The sequence below is a fragment of the Triticum urartu genome, chromosome 1A (assembly GCF_056163025.1).
Source record: "Triticum urartu cultivar PI428250 chromosome 1A, HENAU_Tu73, whole genome shotgun sequence".
Lineage (NCBI taxonomy): Eukaryota > Viridiplantae > Streptophyta > Magnoliopsida > Poales > Poaceae > Triticum > Triticum urartu.
The window spans coordinates 582428623-582454804 of record NC_141873.1 but is presented as its reverse complement, the minus strand read 5'-3'; the positions used below and the strand labels follow the sequence as shown (position 1 = coordinate 582454804).

General features: G+C 45.8%; 2 pseudogenes; one reads left to right on the top strand and one right to left on the bottom strand.

The window, feature by feature from the left end:
• Window positions 1-8486: 8486 nt before the first annotated feature.
• On the top strand, window positions 8487-9179 carry LOC125533221 (G-type lectin S-receptor-like serine/threonine-protein kinase At2g19130 pseudogene; annotated as a pseudogene).
• Window positions 9180-17308: 8129 nt separating this feature from the next.
• Window positions 17309-22121, bottom strand: LOC125533220 (uncharacterized; annotated as a pseudogene).
• Window positions 22122-26182: the final 4061 nt, after the last annotated feature.

Below are 26182 nucleotides of genomic sequence, written 5' to 3'. Positions count from 1 at the left end.
CTCTCTCTGCCACAGGAAAGGAAGGGAGGCGCCGTGCAGCGCGGCGCGGTGGCGCTCGTCGCCATCGCGATGCCTAGGCGTGCGGGACAGAGCGACAGATCAGAGGAGGGGCTCGCGCCTAGTCCTCTCTGCAAAAGAGAAGGGGTAAGGGAGAGGAGGCGCGCGCGGCGCGGTGGCTTCCGCCGGCGGCCGGGCCGGGCGGCCAGGGCACTGCCCTTGTTTCCGCTACGGGAAAGAGAGAGTGCGTCGATAGGAGAAAGAGGAGATCGAGAGAATGGGGCGCTAGTGTTTTCAGTCGGGGGCAGCTGCCCCGTTTTGTTCGAGCAAAACAACCACTGCCTCGTCCGATCCAATCGAACGGTAGAGATCAAAACCCTAGCTCCACCCGGGCCACTGGGTCGAAAGAGAAGGGGGCCCCTGGCCCTTTGACCAGGCCGCCAGCGCTGGCACTTGCTGCTGGCCGTGGGCCGCATCGCTCGCTCCCGGTGGGCTGCGTCCGCGTCGCGCGGGCGACATATACAGTACCTTTTTTTCTTCTGTTTTCTGTCCAAGTTTTGGGCAAATTTCAGATAATTTTTCTATGCAAAATTTTCAACGAAATTCTTTGTTTAGAAAATAGAAAAGTAAATAGAAAAAGTTTCTGAAAATGAAAATAGAAAATTTTCAGAAAAAGAATTGTTCATGAATTTTATAAAGAAAATAATAAAGTTCATGATTTTTTCAGTGAAAGAAAAGTTTTTGTAAAAAGAAAAAGTTCATGAATTTTCTATTCATGTTTCCGCTGCAAATAAAAATAAAAGTGCTCTTTTAGAAGTGAATAGAACTAAAGTAAAATATTAAATGGTTGCTTCTCTAATACAATTTTGAACCAACCGGTTAATATTGCTTAGAGAGTAAAAGAGTACAGAATTATTTATGAATAGAATATTATAAAGTTCCTGCTGCAAAGTAAATGTTTTATCCACCAATTAAATTGGAACCAACGGGAAAATTTAATTGGCAAAACAGTTCTTTGCAATGTTTTCTCCCCGTGGGTGAAATCAAATTCAGATAGTTTTCGCTATGACAAAAGAAAGATATTTGCTTTAAAATTAAAATATGGTATTGTTATTTTCTGACCGACATTGATGATAACAGTACTATAATTCTATGAGTCTTATATTCAAATCTCAAATCTCTGATAAATTTTGTATCAAAGTGATCAATTTTTATAGAACAAATAAAGATCAAGAAATGCTCTTCAGCTAGAGAAATGTATATTTCTTGTTCCCACTGCAATAAAGTTGATGAAGATGATGATTTCTTAGCAAAGTTGTTTAATAGAAATACTATCATCACATTGTTTATGAGTTATATGCATTATTTCCATTTCCGCCCAAAGGTGATATGGAATTAATGTAGGATGATGTTTTATTCTAATACTGCCACAACGGTGATTTAGAATATAAAAAGAAAGTTTGAAAAAAGTTTAATGTGCATATTTTTTAACCAGACCAACGTAGGGTTATTTCTATGCTCATTATTTTTTTATTATTGGCTAAGTTTTCTCAGACTAAAAGTTTTCCATGCTTTCATTCGTGAAAGCGACTGGCTGGGTACTCGTGACCCGAAAGATGACCAAGAAAGGTCATAACGTAAGGGAGTATCTTCTCTCTAAAGAATGGCTTCAAAAGAAAAGAATTATTGGATATTAATTCAAGAAAATAAAAAAGGTAGATCATTGAGAGTCATGGTTGACGAATGTATTTCATGTACTCTCTATGAAGTAGTTTTTTCAATCAACATGATTTGAGATGAAACAAGCAACATGCGTATTTAATTTGACCAATGTCGGATCAAGCATGTGTGTCAAAGACCGTTCAGATTTATTTCTGAGTTTGATGATTGAATATGCGGTCAAAAGAGCCAATTCTGGCATTTATGTCCCTTACAGGGAATTACCTGCATAGCAGGAAAAGTTGATTATGATAAAACCCGCATGGCGGGAAAAGTCTGGGAAAATACTTGCGTAACTGGGTAAAGTTGACATAGTATTATGTCAAAAATCCTGTATGGTAGGAGAAATTTTGGCAAAGGACTTATCCTGTATGACATGAGAAAGATATGATGACTCATGTGCTTTTAATGTGTCCCACTCTGGGAGAAAAGTATGGAGTAGCTATTATGCTTTCCTAGTATCGACCGTACACCTTATGTGTAATGGTCATTAAGCACTCAATAAATTCAAAGAGAATAAAAGTTACAGACGAACCTAAAGATAAGAATGATATGCAAGTGTGACTTGCAAAAGTACTCATGATAAAGAACTCTGTTGAGTTTCTGAAATGGAATGAGGAAAAAGTACTCCCATACTAGTTAAAAGATAACTTCATTTTGTATGAAGAGATAACTTCATTTCGTATGAAGTAATATGATGAATGAAGTAGATAATCGAAGTTTCCTCAATTCACAAGAGTTATCAATGGTTTTCGAAATTGTGGCAGAAAAGTTCTTGCCACATTTCGAGGGGGAGAAAGATATATGAGATAAATTAAGAATGATGAAACTCCCCTATACTTTAGATAATGTGATGAAGAATGTGATCGTCTAGGGGAGTACGACGGTCATATTAATACCCCTAAAGAAAAGAAATAGTTGTATTTATAGATCTTTTACAGTTCCGAAAGAAGAGTAAGGAATACTAAGACGATGCTTAAAGTGCCATAAAGAAGAAAGTTTTAACAGAATAAACCCAAATTATAAAGTTTAAAGATACGCCATTTTTAGTGAAGATGGAGTAATCTGGGGGAGCATGTTGTATGACCTATACAACACATGTTGTTAGCTCTATAAAGGATGAATGAGTAAACATGGATCTTGTGATACAGGTCCCTGCAAAACCTATTTCCTCTTGGAAATGAAAGACTATAGAATTAGTTTGCCTCTTGCAATGACAGAGCAACAACATCCCCATATGAAAGAAGTGTCAGTACCTGAGACACTGATGGTCTCAAGGAATGAGAAAATCAGATACTTCTGATTACTATAAAGTCTATGTTAGTGAAATTCAAATGGAGGTTGATCCAATCTCATTTAAAGCGCTCATTCGAGCTTTGAGAAGTGTCTGCTTATCTAAATGATAAGAGACTATGTGAGATGAAATGAAATTGGTGAATCCCGACGATGTTTGGGACTGATGAGTAATTTCCAATGGAGCCAAAACAGTAGGCTGTAAAGAGTCTACAAGGACAATGTGACTCCAAAGGAAATATGTAAAGGTGTAAAACACGACTTAAATCGAGAGGTTTTTGCGCGTTTTGCACTGAATAGATTACAATGAGTGTTGGTAGCACATCATGATCTGAGTCACATCAGATGAAAGATATTATGATCTAAGTTACATCAGATGAAAGTAAAGAACACACGGGATACTGCCTGAAGAAGTCTTTTATGGACTAAAGCAATCAAATGTTGTTTTGGGTTAAAGAAAATGAGAGGACAATTGTATTCGTGCAAAGTTATAGAACGGGAAATTCATTTCCTAATCCTGTGCATGTGGATGACATCCTACTTGCTAGTGGTGATGTCAACCTATTGCAGGAGGAGAAAAGAAGTTCTTGTCCTCAAAGTTCAAAAGAATGTTCTCGGTAGAGTGTCTCTCGTTATAAGTATCGAGATTCATGAAGAAAAGAATAAACGGGGGTATTAGGGATGTCGAATGGACATGCTAAGAAAGGTCTCTAAAGTATGCATGCGAGAAAACCTAGGCCTGTTCTTATAGTCAAGGGTAATGAAACTGTAAACTATGGTGTTCCAAAAGTTAACGAGAAAAGATTGAAACGGATATGGTACCATATGCTTTAGCGGTTGGAAGCTCAATATATTGCCCTAACACAGTTCACATATCCGGGTTGTTTTGCCAATGTCCAGTCCATATATAGATCACTGGAATGGAGTCAAAGATATCGGCCTCATGCTGAAAGAAATAAGTGCTCTCAAAAGATTGTGAGTACAAAGACATGACTTGTGAAATGTATAGCGAACCACAATTGTCGCTAACTTTCATACTTGGAGGTTTTTGTGTGGAAAAGCTCCAAAGAATGAAACAATTATCATCAATGTGATGCAAAGATATTTTATAGCTTGATATGAGGCTGAGGGACAGGCAAAATTGTTAAGGAGACCTGTACCTAGAGTTGATAATGGTTGACAACAACGATAACTATTTTAAGTCTTTCGCTCCTATGACAACGAGTCAAGTGTTGATGCCAAACGCACTGACACAGAGTTATGCGTTGTAAAGGAGAAAGTCCAGAATTATGTAGAAATGCTTGGAGCATAAAAGCAATAGACAAGTATTTGCAGATCTTCTTATTAAAGGCTTACCGCCCAGTGTGCTCGGAGAACACACAGTCGACATGGGTTTTATGGTATAGTCTAACATTTCCGGACAATAAAAGGACCCAAGGTTAAAGAATTTGTTTCAAAACAGAGAGGTACGCTGTGGCTGTCTGATTCTATCGGCAATTGAGCTGTGACGATGAAACTTGTTCTATGTATTGATCTGTTATGAAACGAGTAAAGTAAAAGTATAAGGTCGAAAGTAAAAGTTGAGATCAAGGGGCAGAATGTTAGGATGATCTCCACCGTGTGGGCCCAACGGCCCACCGGGCCCTTAGATCCACGCCCTGATTGGGGGCGCTCAACCCACTATGGGTGACGGGCCCCTGTCACCTGCACTATATAAAGAGGTGGGGGCCGGCGGCTCGCAACACGAGGTTCGTCGCAACGTCGTACGCTTCACCTACATCCCCTACCGATTTAGGGTTAGTGCAGTGCTGATGGGAAGCGCCGCCACCACTTCATCCACTCTCTGCCACCACCGCCGCCATCCACCATGGCCACCCCATCGGGCTCATCAATACAAGGAGAAGGTAGTACTACTGCAAATCCCTAAGCCTATACGATTCACAGATCTATCAATGGTATCAGAGCCAGGTTTGGTTTAGGATTTTCAGTAGAAAAGAACACAAAAGAAAATCTTCCCCCCTCCCGTAAAACCCTAGACAGGGCAAAGATCATCGGAATAGGGCCTTGGGCCCGCCGGCAAAGAGCGCCGCCGTCATGGCCACGCCGTTCCACTCGATCTCGATGCGCATCGGCAAGCCGAGGCATCGAGAAGAAGAACACCACTCCCTTTTGGGGGCAAAGAGACCACGCGGTCGCCGAAACAGGGCGCCGCCACGGAACCGCTTGACAACCAGGGAGCCCAACCCTAGCCAGCGCCCCTCTCCAGCTCTCTTTTTCATGACATGTCTAGGCGGTGGGGAGCCCTTTGACGATGGTTGTAGAGTGATTGAAGCGCAATCTAGTGACTTCTTCTCTACGTCTTCTCAGTGTCGGTTCTCCTATTGATTGATCCAACAGTGCTAGGTCATGCTCCTTCTCGGTCTGACCTAGTGGTGATCGGTGCTAAGTTCTTGGTGGTGGTTGCTTGTCGTAGTTCATTTCTGGGTTTCTCTCTATGTTGCATGTTCCTTCTTGAGCATGTCAGATGCTACACTCTGTAGCTGATATGTTGTATCATCTTCAGTGATTTTTTGAAAGGAAGTTTGATTTCAGTCTTGCTTTTTTCTGCAGTAGTCACCGTAAAAAAAAAGGGTTCAGGCAATTGCATCAGATCTTCGCTGTCTTCTGTCTTGTACTATGATGGATAAGTTCCAAGCATCGTGTGCTTGCTAGCCGAGACTTGATCCAGTCTTTTATCACTTGTAGTATTATATTTTGTTTGGCTTACTCTGATACTGACAAGTACTAGTAGTACTGTAGTAGTAATACTGAACACACAACGATTAATTAATTAGCCAAAGTTAGGGGCTAATTGTTATTTTATGCACACACCACGTTTTTGGGTGTCGGAACGGGCGTGGAACTCTATACCAGGTCATGTACTTCTCCTTTTTTTGACGTGAGGTCATTGTGGCTTCTCCGTTTAGTACCGAAATCGACTAGAATGTATTCTACGATATGCAATACTGAAGCAATAAATTGCTAGTCTTTAGTAGAATGTTAATACAAATTATTATATATTGTGCCATGTGCAGTCGTACTAATACTACTCCTTGTGTCCTATAATGTAAAACGTTTTTTGACATTACACTAGTGTCATAGAACATCCTACATTATGAAATGGAGGGAGTAGTTGCTAAGTTTTACTCCCTTCGTTCCATAGTGTAAGATGTCCAGTGTCAAAAAACATCTTATTTATGAGACGGAGGGAGTAGCTACTAAAAATTCAGAGGTGATGGGGAAGCTGGTTGCAATTAGAAGCATAGTTTTAAATAGCGTGTCATGCCAAATAGCGATATTCTGTTCAAATGGATGGCCCGCTATTTTGTTATTTTGCCGTATAATTGCATGTGAATATACATTTAGCGGCGCCCTGCTTAAACCGTTATAATGTGGCTCGGCTATTTAAAACTTTGATTAGAAGTGCACAAGTCATCTCTCCGCGTAGTGTTTGTTAGGCCCGTAGTTCTAGCATTATTGTAGGCGGAGTCCACCCATTCTTAAATTTTGTAACTTCAACTTACTGCAGTCCCATTTGAATTGACGATTTCTCGTAGATAACGATTGCACATGCATGGACCGACTTGCATTCTTGTGGCACGCATGCATACTACACTAGGTGAGAAACATGCAGGAAAGGAATCATTGAACACCATTTGGGATTATACTTCTATAAAGGGGCGTCATTTCCAAGCAAGCGTTTGAGAAGCACCAGTAGTCTTCCTTCCCATTAGTCTTCCTCCATGTATCCAGCCGTGTCTCATATGGTCCTTTGGCTTTTGGTCATCTCCCTGCACCTGCATATTCTCCAATGTCATGCTGCCACGGACACCCTCTCGCTTAGCCAAGAACTAACCGGCCATGACAAACTTTTGTCTAGCAATGGCAGGTTTGCGCTTGGCTTCTTCCAAACTGCGAGCAAGTTCTCTGACAACACACCAAAATGGTACCTTGGGATTTGGTTCCACACGGTCCCCAAGTTTACATCCGTATGGGTCGCCAACGATGAAAATCCTATCGCCAACCTCTCATCGTGCAAGCTTGTGGTTTCCCATGATGGCAACCTTGTCGTCCTCCTAGAGGAGACCAACACGGCTTGGTCCACAAAAGCCAACACCACAACCAACAACACCGTCGCTGCTCTCCTCGACGATGGAAACCTTGTCCTACTTAGTGCATCCAATTCATCCAATGTCTTTTGGCAAAGCTTCGATTACCCCACCGATACGATTCTTCAAGGTGCGAAGATAGGCTGGAACAATTCCACCGGCTTAATCCGCCGCCTTGTCTCCAGGAAGAACACCATTGACCAAACTACCGGCATGTACTCGTGGGAGTTATCTGGCAATAATGGTGGTCATATTACCATTGTTTCTATGTTTAACTCGTCCCAACAATATTGGTCCAGTGGAGATTGGGGAGGCCGATACTTTGTCAACATCCCAGAGACCGTAGGATAGACCAGGCTCTCACTTGATTTCACCAGCAATGAAGAAGGTGCGTACATCCAGTATGCAATTGAGGATCAAACAGTGCTATCACGTGGTATAATGGACGTTTCCGGTCAAATAAAGGTGCTCGTGTGGTTCGAGGGATCACAAGATTGGCAAACCATCTACACTGCACCAAAATCTCAATGCGATGTCTATGCTTCATGTGGCCCTTTCACAGTCTGCAACGATGTCCCATCCCCATCCTGCAGCTGCTTGAGGGGCTACTCCATACGATCACCTCAAGACTGGGAGCTTGATGATCGAACAGGTGGATGTGCAAGAAATACTCCACTCTACTGCAGCGCCAACATTACTAGAGTCGGCAAGGCAGATAAGTTTTACCCTATGACTTCTGTCAAACTTCCTGTTGATGCCAGGAATGTTGGCACAGCCACCACCGCAGATGAATGCTCACTTGTGTGCTTGGGAAGCTGCTCCTGCACCGCATATTCCTACGATCAAAGTGGCTGCTTCATTTGGCATGACAAACTGCTCAATATTCAGCAACAAGGTAACAATATTCTTCACCTTCGTCTGGCTGCAAAAGAAGTGCAAAGTAGTAATACCAATAGAAGGGGGCCAATCATTGGTGTTGCTATTGGTGCAAGTGTTGCCATTGTTGGTTTGATATTTCTATGGATGCTCTGGATGAGAAAAGGGAGGTGGCATGGTGATAATGTTCAGGGTGGCATGGGGATCATTGCATTCCGATATGCCGATTTACAGCATGCAACAAACAAATTTGAAGACAAGTTGGGGGCCGGAAGTTTTGGTTCAGTATTTAAGGGTTCTCTAACGGACTCGACAACCATAGCAGTGAAAAGGCTTGATGGGTTCCGCCAAGGAGAGAAGCAATTCAGGGCTGAGGTGAGCTCAACTGGGGTCATCCAGCATGTCAACTTGGTTAAACTGATTGGCTTTTGTTGTCAAGGTGATAAGAGGTTACTTGTCTATGAATACATGCCCAATGGCTCCCTGGATTCCCATCTCTTCCAAAGCAATGGCATGGTGTTGGATTGGACTAGAAGGTACCAAATAGCCCTTGGAATTGCTAGAGGATTATCCTTTTTGCATGCTAGTTGTCGGGACTGTATTATACATTGTGATATCAAACCGGAGAACATACTTCTAGATGGCTCTTTCACTCCTAAAGTCACGGACTTTGGGATGGGCAAACTTTTGCGAAGGGATTTCAGCCATGTTGTTACTACAATGAGGGGAACCATTGGATACCTTGCTCCTGAATGGATCAGTGGAACTCCTATCACACCAGAAGTTGATGTTTACAGCTATGGCATGGTTTTGTTAGAGATTATATCAGGCAACAGGAACTCGAGTAAGCAATCCTTCTGCCAAGATGGCGTCCATGAAGCATATTTTCCGGTGCGAGTTGCACACAGTCTTCTTGATGGAGACATTGCTACTTTGATAGATGCAAAGTTGTTGGGTGAAGTGAATCAGGAAGAGGTTGAAAGAGTTTGCAAAGTCGCATGCTGGTGTATTCAAGATGTTGAGTTTGGCCGGCCTACAATGAGTGAGGTGGTGCAGTTTCTCGAGTGTGTGTGTGAAGTTGAGACGCCTCCAATGCCAAGATTACTTCAAGCTATCGCGGGACAGCCAAATTCAAGGATAATGTAATTGCTAGACTAGATTCTGGTTTAATCTCCTTATATGGTAGTGGCGCATGTTGCTTTATTTTCCTTTGTACAAGTCTTGTAATTTGGTTTCCCCAACTGGCTATAAAAGTTTTCTTGTTTTGTTGACAAATACGCAGATCTTGGCTAAATATGCCTTTTCATGACATCTCTTGGTTATAGTTTACATTTTGTTTCGTCTTTTAGTTTGATATATAAGCAAATCGCTACTATAGGTATTGGTGAATACTAGCTTCAGTAATCAATCAATACATTCGGGAGAGCTACTCAAATCTAAACACGCACCCACCCTTGAGCCCTGATTGACGTTGAGAGAATGGAGGGAGACGTGTCAGCAACACTATGACAAGAGTTTGCGGATCAAAGTTGGAATTTACGCTGATATTACCATCTTGGCCATCAGAGATGGCGAACCCGTTGATCGGAGGTGGCATTAACCACCCTAGATTTGTTGTAGAGACACTATTGTCTTGTTTTTTTAAAAAAAAAACGGAGGAAAACCCCATGGCCTCTGTATCTCGATGATGCATGCAGCCACTTTATTTATTATTCACACAAGACCTTACAAAGTCATACAACAGTCAGACTAAAGCCACCGTCTAGGAAACATCTGTCGCTACTTTTATCCAGTTGATGAAGGGATGTTGATAGTCTGGGCCTAATATCAAAACAGACTTCGTAGCCAAACCTACCATCTAAGACCCGAGGTCCCAACCAGGACGCCTGCCGGGTATGGGGCACCCACCAGTCCGGCGCACTTCTCAACCAGGACGCTTGTCCGGTATGAGACCGCCGCAACCACCTGCCACCAATCCATCTTCAGTGTTGTACTGCTGCATCAACCTTGCCCGGTCCAGCTGCCGTCGACACCACCACGATGCCAGACAGCGCCACGTCCCTGCGCGAGTCCATCTTCGCGCATCAGACGTCGAGTCTTCACGGCGCCTTGCCGCCGAGATCCGCCGCCATCAATGTGTAAGCTGAAGCACCGCTCCACCAAAAGCCTTCCATTGGTCCCTCGGTCCGTGTACACCTTCACGAATGACGCCCCCAAGAGGGAAACGACACCATAGCGCCGCCGTCATCTGATATACTGATCTAGGGTTTCCCCCGGAGGTAGCATAGAGTGGCGTTGAACTTCTTCACGGCGATGCCTTCACAAAGGGAACGACGCAGATAGCGCCGCCACCGCCGACCTTGGCAGCTAGCCGAGAGCAGGTTTTCACATAGATCTGTTCGAAGATCCTCCCTCAAGCATCTCGTGCACGGGCTGCCTCCATGTCTGCCGGGGACTGGACGAAAGGGATTCAGGCCGCCGCCGCCTGACCGGCAATGGCACCACCACGGTGCCTACAACCGGTGCCGTCGGGCCCACCACGCTCGCCTATACATGCACACCGGAACCGCCGGCCCGCCCAAGCCCATCTGGGCAAGACTAGATCGGCGATCTCGGCTGCCGCCACAGGGGCGACTCTGCCGCGGGGAGGTTGCGTCTCCGCTGACGCCACCGTCATGCATGCCGTAGGGATCCCACCGCTCCTTGCCGCCGGATCTCCGTCGAACGATGCACCGCCGCCGCCCGAAAAAAACGTCACCACCGTGCGAGGGATAAGGCCCCGTCGCCGCCATCATAGGCCAGGCTTCACCGATGAGACCTCAGGCAGCGGCAGGACGGAGGAGGCGAGGGGAGGGGGCCTAGGGCCGACGGCGTGGTCTCCTCGTGTCGCCTAGGGTTGGCGACGCGGGGGTGGGTGCAGGTCGTCTGGTTTAGTACTACAGAGATGTTAATTAACGATGTTGCTTGGAGACAAAGCTGAAATTTTATTATCGAGCTGACGTGTTTGTAAAATATTCAACGAGAGAGAGGGAGAGGGAGCAAGTTGAAGTTGCACATCATAGCCCTGCAAAAAAAGAAGTTGCACATCATAGAGAAGTACTCCCTCTGATTTCTTTTTAGTCTCCATATGAAGTTTGGTCAAAGTCAAGCTTTGTAAAGTTTGACTAACTTTATATTGAAAAATATCGACATTTCAATATGAAACCAATATTATCAGATGCATGATGAAATGTATTTTCACACAATATGATTTTAGTATTGTAGATGCTCATATTTTTTTTTATATAAATTTAGTCAAACTTTTTATAGTTTGACTTTAACCAAAATATATACACGGAGTAAAAAAACAGAGGGAGTACTGGCTGCGCAAACAGTGCCTACAGGGGTATATGCAGCAATCAAGCAAATGATGGGTAGGAAGTAGGCATCTATATAGATGCGTGGTTGTGCTTTTTATTTATTCCGAAGAAGGCTTTTGCCCCGCTTTATATATAAAGCAACGAACCATAGTAATTCGATACAAACAAACGCCACCACAACACACGCACACACCCAAGACAAGATGCATAGATGCTGATCGCAGCAACACCACCCTTAGCACTACAAGAGCAACCGAGGGCTCAACCAGGAACACGTCACCGCGAAGAAATGAGGTCGCATATGACGAACCGTGGGCTCTAAGACGGCGCCTTTAGGAAGGATCCGACACCGAAGCGCCGCCACTGCCCGATCCTAGGATCAGAGTTTCCCCTGGAGCAGCATGACGTCACTGAAAGCCGCGACGACGCCTTCAAGAAGGGAACGAGAGCTTTGCCGCTGCCGGTCCGTCCGAAGATAGAACAGGTTTTCACCCCGACCAACACCCACTGCCACCGAACGCCACACCACGCCGCCCACACGGCCATGGTCACCGGGCAGCACCAAGCCACGGGCTCTGCCCATGAGCACCGCGCGACCACCACCAGGGCCGCCGCCCCGGTATCCAAGACCTAGACACCACCTCACCCGAGATCTGCCGCAACCCCAACCAAAGAGACGAGCAGAAAGGACATGCCTTTCGCACCCCTGGGCGCCTCCCAATGCCGAAACCCAATAGGTCGGCCAAATCTGGCCTCCACGGGCCCGTCTTGCAGCACCGGGCGTGAGACGAGCTCGGTCCTGCAGCACTATGTGCAAGACGAGGTCGCTCCTGCTGCACCATGCGCGAGACGAACTCGGTCCTGCTACACCATGTGCGAGACAAGCTCGGTCCTCCTGCACGCGCGAGACGTGTGATGGACCACACCTGGGAGAAGGACATCCCTTCCATGGAAGTAGCACCCGAACGACGAGGAAAGAGAGCGAAGGCTGTCACAAGTCACCTACACTCAAGCCGATGCCGGGACATGCCAGCCGCCGCCGCAGTCAACCTGCCAAGCTGCCATGGAGCCATCCATGGCCGGGGCAGCAGCCAGGCTCCTGCCCAACCCACGCCGCCCGGCGAGCTCGAAGCTTCGGAGCCACCGGGCACGCACCCGCGCTTCCACCGCCACTGCGCCGCCACCCTGACTAGCCGAGATGGCCCCGGTCAAGGCAGCCGCCCACAGCCCTAGCCGAACACAGCCCGCGCCGCCGCGAGGTCAGATCTGGCCGGGCCGCTTGCCGCCGTCCCCGACCCTTGGCTCGCACCACCACCGCCCACCTTGACCAGCGCCGCCCACGGCCCGCCCCGTCGGAGGTCAGATCTGGCTGACATGCACCTCGCCAGTCGCCGTCCCCGACTCCAGCAGGCACATCTGCTGCGCCACAACCCGCCATGAGCAGGATCCGGTTGGGGTCGAGCCGGATCTCGCCGCCGCGGCCTTGACGGGGCACACGCCGCCCAGCAGCCCACCACGCGTCACCAGCAGCCGCCGCCATCGCCGGGACGGCCGCCAACGCCGCGCCGCCGTGCCCTACCCAGCGTCGCGCAAGCACCTGAGGAGGCTGCCCCATGATACGTCTCCGTCGTATCTACTTATCCAAACACTTTTGCCCTTGTTTTGGACTCTAACTTGTATGATTTGAATGGAACTAACCCGGACTGACGCTGTTTTCAGCAGAATTGCCATGATGTTGTTTTATGTGCAGAAAACAAAAGTTCTCGGAATGACCTGAAACTCCACGGAATATCTTACAATAAATAATAATAAATCCTTGCCAAAGATGAAGACCAGGGGGCCCACACCTTTGCCACGAGGGTGGGGGACGCCCCCCCCTAAGGTGCGCCCCCTACCTCGTGGGCCCCCTGGAGACCTCCCGACTCCAACTCCAACTCTATATAACTGCTTTCGGGGAGAAAAAAAATAGGAGAGAAGAAATCATCGCGTTTTACAATACAGAGCCACCGCCAAGCCCTAAAACCTCTCGGGAGGGCTGATCCGGAGTCCTTTCGGGGCTCCGGAGAGGGGGATTCGTCGCCATCGTCATCATCAACCATCCTCCATCACCAATTTCATGATGCTCACCGCTGTGGGTGGGTAATTCCATCGTAGGCTTGCTGGACGGTGATGGGTTGGATGAGATTTATCATGTAATCGAGTTAGTTTTGTTATGGTTTGATCCCTAGTATCCACTATGTTCTGAGATTGATGTTACTATGACTTTGCTATGCTTAATGCTTGTCATTAGGGCCCAAGTGCCATGATTTCAGATCTGAACCTATTATGTTTTCATCAATATATGAGAGTTCTTGATCCTATCTTGCAAGTCTATAGTCACCTATTATGTGTTATGATCCGTTAACCCCGAAGTGACAATAATCAGGATACTTACCAGTGATGACCGTAGTTTGAGGAGTTCATGTATTCACTATGTGCTAATGCTTTGTTTCGGTTCTCTATTAAAAGGAGGCCTTAATATCCCTTAGTTTCCATTAGGACCCCGCTGTCACGGGAGGGTAGGACAAAAGATGTCATGCAAGTTCTTTTCCATAAGCACGTATGACTATATTCGGAATACATGTCTACATTACATTGACGAATTGGAGCTAGTTCTATGTCACCCTATGTTATGACTGTTACATGATGAACCACATCCGTCATAATTATCCATCATTGATCTGATGCCTACGAGCTTTGCATATACTGGTTTACGCCTATTTATTTTCCCATTGCTATTGTTACAATCACTACAAAATATCAAAAACATTACTTTGCTTTCATTACTCTTTTGTTACCGTTACCATCATTATCATATTACTTTGCTACTAACACTCTGCTGCAGATACTAAGTTTCCAGGTGTGATTGAATTGACAACTCAGCTGTTAATACTTGAGAGTATTCTTTGGCTCCTCTTGTGTCGAATCAATAAATTTGGGTTTAATACTCTACCCTCGAAAGCTGTTGCGATCTCCTATACTTGTGGGTCATCACCCCGTGCTAGCCCTCCCCGCACGAAGGGTGAGAAGGCCTGCCGCCAGCCCGACGGCGGCGGGGGAGGGGGCTGGCGGCGGCCGGCCGAGGGAACACCCCCCCCCCCCCCTGCGGGAGCGGGTCGGGCGAAGGGTTGATGAGTTCGTGCCTTTTATTGAAACTATCAAAGAAAGCGAGCGGGTCGGGCGAAGGGTTGACGAGTTCGTGCTTTTTATTTAAACTGTCAAAGAAATGGCAACCAGATAATTAGCAACTTGACGATGATAGTGCATGGAACAGTAAATGTCCAACGATTCATTTAGTTTCAGTCCTATGAGACGAACGAAGATGGTCATCCGTCCAGCTAAATATCACTCTCATAATTTAGAAAGAATTCCTTATTTAACACTATCTTAAATTTCGTTTCCTTATTTAACATCGAAAAACTTTTTCTTCCCTATCTAGCAACGAGTCTAAATTTTATGCCTATTATGACACTTTTGTGCATTTTGAGCCTAAATAACACCGGAAAAGACTTTTTTACCCTTCATGTGGTATGTGTGTGCATAGGGCAATAACACATATGTAGCATCAGCGCAAGGAGAGTAGCACACACGTAGCAACAAGCTAGTGATTTATTCCGTGCTTACTCACGGCCCCGCGGTCTCCTTAACTATCTATTTTCTCCCGCGGAACTCCCAACTGCGTGCATAATTTACTTTCGGATCTGCCCGGTGATTGCATGCGTGAAAATTGGAGAAGAGATGAAATCACCACGCTGCATTGGCAGGGCCTTTTGTTAGGCAATCCATTCGTGGGCCTTTTTTATCTTTACCGTAGACCGACCAGAGCAAAAATTAAGGAGTCAGATAGGTAGAACAAATACGCCTAATACCTTTTGGTAATGCATAAACACGCATGCACGCAACAGCACGCGCGCCCACACACACATGCACCTACACACCCACTAGCGAACCCACACGTACACATGAAGTAGCAGACACATAGGCACACACTGACACGCATCGACACTCAGCAGTAGCACACACATACACGTACACGTGCACGCACGTAACAGCACACACACACACAAACATATCATTTGAGGGCAAAAGAGTCTTTTCAGGTGTCATTTTGGTTTAAAATGAACAAACGTATTATAAAAGGCATAAAATTTAGACTCGTTGTTAGATAGGGAAGAAATTATTTGTGGATATCAAATAGGGCATAAAATTTAGACACGATGTTAAATAAGGAATTCTCTCCATAATTTACTTGGTGCTTGGACACTGAAATGTTGTCGAAAAGCTATATACACCAGCCATGGATGATGGATAAATCAACTGATCACCACTCGCATGTGGCTGCTACGCCGAGATCCTACGCCCTGCTGCCTGGGCTCCGTCGGCAGCTGGGTAATCACACCCCGGCGGCGGCCTCGCTATGGATTGTGATGGCCACAAAAAGGTCTTCGTGAGGGTTTCTTACTCCAGATCCGGTGGTTGACTTCGGCGGTGAGATGTAAACTAAGAACGACGACTTGATGCAGAGAGATGGTGGTGCAGCGGCGGTGGTCACACATTGCATGCAATTGCTGGGATCATGAGAAAGTGATGGCGACAACACATTACTACTTTGATGGTGGTGCTTCTTGAGCACTCGGTTTCGAGCTCCGCGGTGAAAGTCTAGGTAACCCGAGTTAGTTATGTCCGGCAATGGCAATGTTTTTACGTCGTGTCCTTGTGAAGGCATTGCTCGGATATGCTTGGATTGGTTCTTCAAGGTGAAAACCTAGATTCTGACCATGAGTGGTTGGATCCGGTGACAGTGGTGATTGAGCGTCGCTCCCTTTCTGAAGGTGTTGTTGTTGAAGAACCTCATCGTTAGTGTCGTTCCATGAGATAGTTGGTGCGGATATGGTCATTGATGTAGTTTGCGATTGGGATCTGATCACTCTATTTTTTTTGCTTGCCTATATATAGGTTTGGTCTTATATGACTTTGCTATTTTGTGGCGTGTTCTTGTGTGCGTGCATTGGTGTTGACTGTGTGCATTCTAACTATACAGAGACCCGGTGTGCTTATTATGTCTGTATTCTCTTGATGATTCATTTTAAATAAATAAAATTCATCCTTTATCAAAGAAAAAAAATGAGACATACCCATGAATCTTCTAACCTTGTTCTGTTGTAGGAACAAATATAATGAAGGCACGATGAAAATATTGATTAATCTTGAAGGCTCACCCGAAGTCTGGATGAGGCGGACTCCGTGAACAAAGATCAGACTCATGTGCTCGCCATGGTGAGGGACTCAATACAAGGCCACGGGAACTGACCACGTCTAACTACCAAGTTCTGGTAACCTTCCGGAAGAAGCTGGTAGGACACATACTCATTGGACTTATTGGACCGATAAGTTACAACAGATATAAAAACCTACGGCGCACATTCGCCTTATTGGAACGGAAAGATAACAACATATGTGGAGAAACTAGGGCGCACACTGGCCTGTGCATGAAACACAAACAACAAGGCAACACAAGCCTGGAAATTGTAAGCGGAGGTTTTCAATGCGCACACAGGATTATGTCGCAACGGACTGAATCCCGTGTTCGCCCTTGCTGCAGAAACTGGCGCATGATTCATTGCAGCGACCCACGGCGGCATGCTTCCCTGCTTCAGTGCCATCTGTTAAGATTTAATTATTAGAGATAATCGTTGTTGTAAATAACAGCATGCACGGGATCCTCTCGAGGCAACCGCCGCCTCGTTCGTGCGGGAGCCTCTCCAGGCAATCGTCGCATCCGCTCCTCGCATCCCCTCGAACAGGCGCATCTTCTCATAAGCGCCGGTTCCCCTTGTATAAATGTGTGACATTTCGATCAAATCATTCTTTCACACGTTATCCTAGAGCACGCATGCTCCGCCCGAACCGGCCATGCCGGCGGCGGCGGCGCTCCCGGCCTGGATTCTTGCCGGACCGGCCGCTCCAAACCTGTACGCGGACGAGGTACTGGAGCCCGCGGACGATGCAGTGGACGTCGACGTTGAGCTGGAACTTGCGGTTCAAAAGTAAGAGATTGTAGCTTTGTGAGTTGCCGCATGTTCTCTTTCAACTCCTTTACTCCATCACTTTTACATATTTGTAAATTTTGTCTTCTACGTAGTGTCTCCAAAGAGGATAGATGATGGGTCATCTTCGGTGAGCCGGTTAGATCACCACAGCTCACAATAGACAAAGAAGGTAGTCCAGGGAAGTGTTCAAGCAAGTTCCACTGATGAGGCCCCTTGCAGTCTTTAAACGATAGCATGGTAGTTACTGGATAGGAGGAGGAAGAACTGGTGTGTGACATGGTACACTCTTCCCACAATGATAACATATTATCAGTTTTTGATATCTCCCAACATTTAGCTTTAGGCAGAGGCCCTTTCATCCTTAGCATGGAGCAACCATGTATTTTTATTGCAAAAATGTTGAATGGAGCCATGGTGCAGCCGCACCTACGCTCAGCACCACACATCCGCTGGCAGCTCTTACGGGGATTTGTGCATGGCAGGAACTGTTAAGCATGGCGCGAAGCATCAAGCAACAATTACCAAACCTACAGGTCTTAATAAAGCCTAGCACATGGTACAACCAGGGCCGGTCCTGACTTTTCAGAGGCCCGGGGCGAACTTAAAAAGTGGGCCTAATATAGTGAAAAATATATATTACATCGATGCATAGCACAATCGGTGCAAAAAAAAGATACAAAGCACAACATTTTTATGCCTAAAAAACATCATTTTTTCATTACTAAATAAAATATATCGGATCTAACTTATCTGCTAGCATTTTCTTTCTTCTTTCTCAAAATCATGTTTTTAGCCAACATTTTACAAGAAAGGAGTCGAAATACCTGGATTTGTCTGATGAAAAATAGAAGAAATCCAGCTATCCAATCCCAAGCATATCAGGTCTTCCTAGGGTCTTCGTATCCTCAAATGAACAACCCCGTACAGAAATAGATGATCAGTCAGGGAATCGCTGGAAAACAAAGAAAAACAGTACAAAAATCAAGCGGAAAAGGACTATGAAATTACAAGAACTTTGTAGGCCTTTGACCCAAGAAAATGTCCTGCTGCAACTTGCAAAGTAACTGAGCTTATGAAGTGTTGTCTCTGCCTGTGGCCGTCCGCTAGATGAGAATAGTTATAGGCAAATCCATAGAGGAGTGAGATGGAGAAACTGAAAGGGTATCAAAGGAATCAAGTATAGAAGCAATATCCATTAATTTGCTAGGCATGCTGCATGCTTCGGGAGTAGGAGCAGAACGGGGAACGAGGATACAGGAATAAGAAACGACGGCGGCTGGTGTTATGAGATGGATCGATTGAAACGAGACTGGGATTGTGCCTTTCACAATTCAAGTAACCTACTAGTTTTTTTAACAGTACGTGCGCTACATGCTTTAAGGCCCGTCTTGTTCAGTTGTGTAGTATATATATGCACAGGGTCGGGGCCCCCAATCGGGCTGGGCCCTAGGGCGTCGCCCTTCTTGCCCCTACCCAGGGCCGGCCCTGGGTACAACAGTCGAGTTTAATATAGTAGGCTTGCTTCGCACAACGTGTAGCCTATCTTCAGGGCAAACACTCTGCATATATTTTATAGCTTCCATATGCTCTTCAGATGACCACACAACCCACAATGATTAGGCTTGGATGAACATGTTATCTGTCTATAGTTTTTTGAGACATTAACTTGGATGCGTGGTAGCGTTTTCTAGTGCACTATTTTTATGGTTTGCCGGTGCAAAGTATTCATATATGATTAACCTGTGCCACGATTGAGTTTGCAGGACAACTTTTATTTGAAACAGGTAGATAAATTTTTCGTTGTTGTTAAGGCTGACGAAAAAAATTGAATCCAAAGAGGGAACAGACCCACATGTGAAACAGTAGTATATCGTACGGCACCCACTATAGGTTCGGGTGGACCATGGTTCTGAAACTCACCTCTCATTTTTACTGTTTCAATCACATGCTCCAAACCACTGGAGTATGATGTCTGCCACTCTTCCAGGTTTACCATATCTCTGAGAATCAGTGACTCTAGGCTTGGTAATTGACCCACTAGCCAGGTTGGAAAGCTGACACTATTATAACCACATATCTCCAATTTCCTCAATATGCTCGGGGGCACTAGTTTTTCCAGCAACATTTTGTCATCCACAAATCTCTCAACACCCCGAGTCCAGTCCAGTTTCAAGTTCATAAGGCTTTGCTTTTCAATTAATTTAATATCATGTGCCTCTACTGCCGACTTCACATTTTCAAGTTCAGTTATCTGCAGCTCAACAAGATCTATGGGTTGTAGACGAAAAAGATTGCTGCTAGATTCATCAGCAGCTGCACACACCACAAAGTGTGGTAATGATAATGTATTGCCACCAAGATGAGGTATTCTGGATATAAGACCAGAGCCATTTAAATAAATGTAGTTCAGACTACCAGTTTTATATATACTTTCTGGTAGGTGCCTAAGATTTCGGCATACGGAGAGGTCCAACTTCTGCAACTTTCTCATGCTACAAATACTTTCAGGTATACTTGTAATATTCTCATTGTAAGACAAATCCAAATGCTCTATATTGGAAAGATTAATGGATATATGGTTGATGAGGCTGTCAAAGGAGTCAACGGTATGGTCTGGCAGTCCAGATAGATTTAAATACCGGAGTTTGGTCAGATCATCTGGCAGCAATCTGAGATGTGTCATTTTTAGATTCAAATACTGCAGATTGGTAAGACCAACCAATGCTTCCTGTATATTTCTTAATCATACTACTGTATGATAAATCAAGATGCACCAAATTTTATAGACTCCCGAATAACCTTGGCAATTCTGTCCTGTGCCTACAACCTGATAAGTTTAAGTATTTGAGTTGAATGAAACTAACCAATGCTTCAAGGATCTTTTGGATGCAACAATTTGACAAATCCAGATGCAACAATTCTTTTAGCCTCTCGAATGATTCTGGTAGTTCTGCACCTATTGAACAGTCTGACAGATCAAGATACATTAGACCCTCAATTTCTCCAATCAACTTTGGCAGTGCTAATATTTTATGAGATCCGTGAAGGTTCAGGTAAATTAATTTTGATTGCTTGGTGAAACTGTCTGGAATCGTTTCATCTTGAACTCTTGGTGCCATAAGATACCTCAACTGCTTCAGTTTACCAATAGAATCCAGCAACTTATGAATTGAGCAATCACTCAAGTCCAAAACATGCATGGACTTAGAAAATGAGAAGGCACCACCATGAAGTTTAGTTTTACCACACTCCATAAGACGGAGTGCCCTTATCTTGGGTGACTCTAATGGTTTGCTGCAATCATTGAGCAATGCAAAGTGACAAGTATTGCCTTGACTTCCCCCAGAGTTGCCTTGTTTGCTAGCGACAAGTATTTCGTTGACCATGACAAATCTTGCTAGATCGTGCACCAAATCATGCATGGTGAACAATGTATCATTTTCAGAATACACTCCTGTGGTCTATATGAAAGGTTAGTAGTGTCAGTCTTTAATCATGCATGCATCGATTTAATACGCGTCAAAATCTAAACATGGGATGGAGAGGAATAAAAGTGCGACTAACAAAACAGGAAATTTAAAAGATTGAGAAGGCCCAACAAAATAGAGAGGGGGATGTACTCAATATCAATATTATAGTATCTAGACATGCTAGGGGTGTGTTTATGTGTGTGTAAGAACAATGGGATTCTTTTGAAAGTTGTTTGGACAATAATACATTGTAATGTGTTGTGATTTGATAATATGATGCACCACACTAGATGAGTCTTCTCTTTCACGCAGTGTCTGCATTGTACATATACATCATGTGAATTTCTGTACAATAATTCAAAAAATTGTGAAGTTGTAAACTAACTCACCATTGCTGAATTTGAATGTTCTAGGAAGGACAGCCCCAGAAGCTACCTAATGCATTTCTCACCAAGCTGCCAGGTGCATGACCCATTTTTTGCCTTGATGAAACCTAGGGAAATCCACTGATGAATCAGGTCATCTTTAACAATCTTGTAACCTTTTGGGAAAATTGCACAATAGGCAAAACATATCTTCAAATACAAAGGCATAACACTATAGCTTAACTTCAAGGATGCAAGTGCATGGGTAAAATTTGTATCTTCCGGATCAGATAAATTCCAGAAATCACTGTTTCTCACCGACTCCCATTCATCAGAATTGAGCGAATGCAACATGTGTCCAAGTGATTGGGCTGCTAAAGCCACACCTCCACACTTATTCGTAATGTCTTTCCCTATGTGCTGCAACTCTTCTTGGTCATCTGTTGATTCGAATCCACTCTTTTTCTTTATGATAGTCCAACACAACTCATCCGTTAGTCGTGCTGATTTGTGAGGTTGAATAGTAGAAATCTTCTTTGCAATGCCCTCATAGCGTGTGGTTACTATAACAACCATCTCGCCATTCACTCCAACCTTTAACATACCAAGCAACTCTTCCAAATGAGGATTGTTGCGTTCCTAATAGAACTTATCAGCGCTCATTAGGACAATCCACAACTAGATGCAAATTTGCCGAGGGGGCAGGGACTTCACCATACTCTGTCCTTAGCTCATTCTTTAGGCCTCAGCTCCGACGGAAGCCCATCTTTCCTTCAAGACATACATCACCACGTGATCTTGCCATCGTCCACTCCACCATCTAGATCATCTGCACCATGATCCAATTCACACCTCACTTTGATACCATTTGTTCGAAATCGTCGTGATCAAATGGCGGGAAGATGTTTGTTAATGAGGTTCACTGCAAATGGCTATATGTGCAGAGTTTGAATACGAGTGCTCCGTCAGATGTATTAAAATGATATGGTACATCAACGACAAAGCCCCTTGAGGCCATCAAACATCATCTCGACCAACCCACAATGGCCGGTACAGCCTAGATGGTCCATTCGTGATCTTGTGTCCAGCCTATTACTAGCTTCTGGTCTATTTTGGATAGCTCAGAGTGCCTTTATATATTAGGTCCAGGTTGCATCTGTTCATCTGTTCGAATCCCAACACCTAACTATGTACATAAACCGAATCTAGTTGTAGCCCTATACATAGTTTTGATGTGAATTCTAATAAAATGTTCTCTTACATACGTGAGGTGACCCAACCTTTATTTCTATTAGAATCTTTATCTTCTTAATTTTGTGTGTATTACTAGTAATATATACTACCTCTGTCACTAAATATAATCTTATATTTAGTTACTGGGGTAGTAGCATTCTGTAGAACGGTAATTAAGTGTGTGGAGTTTAAAGGTGAACACAAACCACGAAAACATGCAACAACAATTCCCTAATCTTACATACCTAAATTTAAATATAGGTACGATTTGTAGTAGTTGTTGATATGCCTTTTGAGCTCCTCATGACCTTCAATACGCCATTCATCTTGTTGGAGACTATAAATACATTTATTCCTATGCCAACCATTAGCGGCCAATTGGAAGTATCTTGTATTTCTATATCCCATCAATATGAAGCCAACTTTGTATTTTTGGTAATATTTGATACCCTCTTCTCGCAAAAGACGGGCAACCTTCTCATTGGATTGATTTTTCAAATCAACCTGTTATTGAGATAAGATGCGAGTCTTTGCAATTTTATCGAGGTCATCAATAGTGGTAGAGAATACATTCCTCTGGTGTGTTTTCCTCGTCTAGAGACTAATAATTGCTAATTGCTAGCTCAATGTACGCCCTCTGTCCCATAATGAGCATTTTTTTACACTAGCAACGATAGTGATTAATGCAAGGTATGGGGGCCCTAGTGCTAGGAGGAGCTAGCAGTTAGACGATGTATGGTGTCAATGTAAAGTCATCTATTACCATAATTTCAAGTGAATGATTGTTTTTTTAGAAAAGGAGGAGGGCCCCCGGTCTCTGCATCTGGACGATGCATGCAACCACTTTATTAATTATTCACACAAGACCTTACAAAGTCATACAACAGTAAAACTAAAGCAACCGTCTAGGCAACATCTGTCGCTACTCCTATCCAGTTGATGTAGGGATGCTGATAGTCTAGGCCTAATACTACATAGACCTCGCAGCCAAACCTAATATCTAAGACCAGAGGTCCCAATCAGGACGCCTGCCAGGTATGGGGCACCCACCAGTCCGGCGCACTCCTCAACCAGGACGCCTGCCGGGTATGAGGCCGCCGTAGCCACCTGCCACCAATCCATCTTCAGTGATGTACTGCTGCATCTACATTGCCCGATCTAGCTGTCGTCGACGTCACCACTACGCCAGACAACGCCACCATCCTGCGCTCGTCCATCATCACACGCTCACCGGCGAGACCCCGCTGCTCCATACTGCCGAGACCCACCGTCGTCGACGCGAGAGAAGGCATGCCACACCACCTCACGCATCTTCCATCCGGCGCCGCTCCATAAACGATGCCCCCAATAGGGAACACGACACCGCAGCGCTGCCATCGTCCAATCCGGTGATCTTAGGATTTCTCCTGGAGCGGCACAAGCAGGTTGATGATAGTTGCTTGACAATGCCTTCATTAAGGCAACGACGTAGACGCCGCCATCGCCCGCCATGACCGGAGTCGGCTCGGTTTTCACCGGCGACTATGTCTCCCCAACTCGCCATGAGTGCTAATAGTGGGATCCAAGATCCGTCACTACCATCCTGGCCAACCGCCTTCGGTGGAGAAGGCAACCACCACCAACATGCCTGGGCCAAGAGACCCGGACGTCGTCGTGCCACGAAGATTACCCAGGGGGATCTCCTCCTGCCGTTGTCGAGACGAGGCGCAGCCGCAGTGGATCTCGATCTAAACCCCTTGGGCCCAGATCAGATCTCATCGCAGCCAAATCTCATCCGCCAAATGGCCACCGGAGATCTCCTGGCCACCGCCAACCCGCTGCGCACTGCCGTTGGAGGAGGAGGGGGATGGACGCCGCTGCCCCCGCGCGTTTCCCGCCGGCCGAGGATAGCGCCGCCGCCGCGGCCTCGCCACTGGGGCTTTGCCCCGCGGCGTCCTCAGTGACGGCGGCGGTAGTGGGAGGCGCTGGAGGGGAAGGACTGACGACGGTGTGGATGGAGGCGGCGCGGCACCACCGCCTCGGGGGAGAGAGGTCATGAGATGAGAATGTGATTCATGTTATTTGCACATGCTTAAACAGTATAGGATGATCCCAAGTTAGGTGATAAAGATGATGATACTGGTAATAGGGAGAATAATGGTGGTGATGGAGCAAGTAAGGGTTCAGATACGGCCGCAAGCCGACCCGTTGCGTAGGTGACGGAAAGGGGCTCAGTGCCGGCTACGTCCACACCAGTTCAGACTCTGAGGTTTGGGTCCTTTGGACGCCGAACTCCGCACCGCCTCGGCTGTGGAGTGACCGTGTCGATAGTGATGATGCTGCTGAGCATGTTTTGCCACCCATTCCGACAGAGCTTCGTATCTTGTCACCACAGTGTGGACCGGCCTTGCCAGGAGTGGCGCGTGTCTCGACTCCGACGTGCATGACAGCAGCTAGGCAGGAACACGGGGCGGCGTCACTACCGATGATGGATCAGCAGGTGGACGACTGTGCGTCGGGGGCCCGTGCTTGCTTGACTCCGACGCGGGTTGCTGACGAGTCGTCCCACGCGCATGGACTTGTGGCACAGGCATGTCCCGAGTCCCAGTTTGTGCCCGCATACCATAGGGGGGTGCCTGAGGGGTCTTCGCCGTTGTCACTTCCAGGGCAGGTGGCTCTAGACTCGGCCGCGGGATCACCTCACGTGCGATCTTCACCGGCCCCGTCAGGTGGGCGCCAGCCGATCTTGGGTCTTGCGGGGGGGAGGGGGTCCGGGAAGCGCCAGGTCACCGACTCCCTACTCCCGTGGTAACGGCACGGCGGACGGCCCTGCAGAGGCGCTGCAGGGCTCGCGATCCACTGAGGAGGTCTTGCAGGGCTCGCGGTCTACCAAGGAGGTGATCGCGTTCGGCGGCCACCCAGACCCGTGTTGGAAATATGCCCTAGAGGCAATAATAAATTGGTTATTATTATATTTCCTTGTTCATGATAATCGTTTATTATCCATGCTAGAATTGTATTGATAGGAAACTCAGATACATGTGTGGATACATAGACAACACCATGTCCCTAGTAAGCCTCTAGTTGACTAGCTCGTTGATCAATAGATGGTTACGGTTTCCTGACCATGGACATTGGATGTCGTTGATAACGGGATCACATCATTAGGAGAATGATGTGATGGACAAGACCCAATCCTAAGCCTAGCACAAGATCATGTAGTTCGTATGCTAAAGATTTTCTAATGTCAAGTATCATTTCCTTAGACCATGAGATTGTGCAACTCCCGGATATCGTAGGAATACTTTGGGTGTGCCAAACATCACAACGTAACTGGGTGGCTATAAAGGTGCACTACGGGTATCTCTGAAAGTGTCTGTTGGGTTGGCACAAATCGAGACTGGGATTTGTCACTCCGTGTAAACGGAGAGGTATCTCTGGGCCCACTCGGTAGGACATCATCATAATGTGCACAATGTGACCAAGGAGTTGATCACGGGATGATGTGTTACGGAACGAGTAAAGAGACTTGCCGGTAACGAGATTGAACAGGGTATCGGGGTACCGACGATCGAATCTCGGGCAAGTATCATACCGATAGACAAAGGGAATTGTATACGGGATTGATTAAGTCCTTGACATCGTGGTTCATCC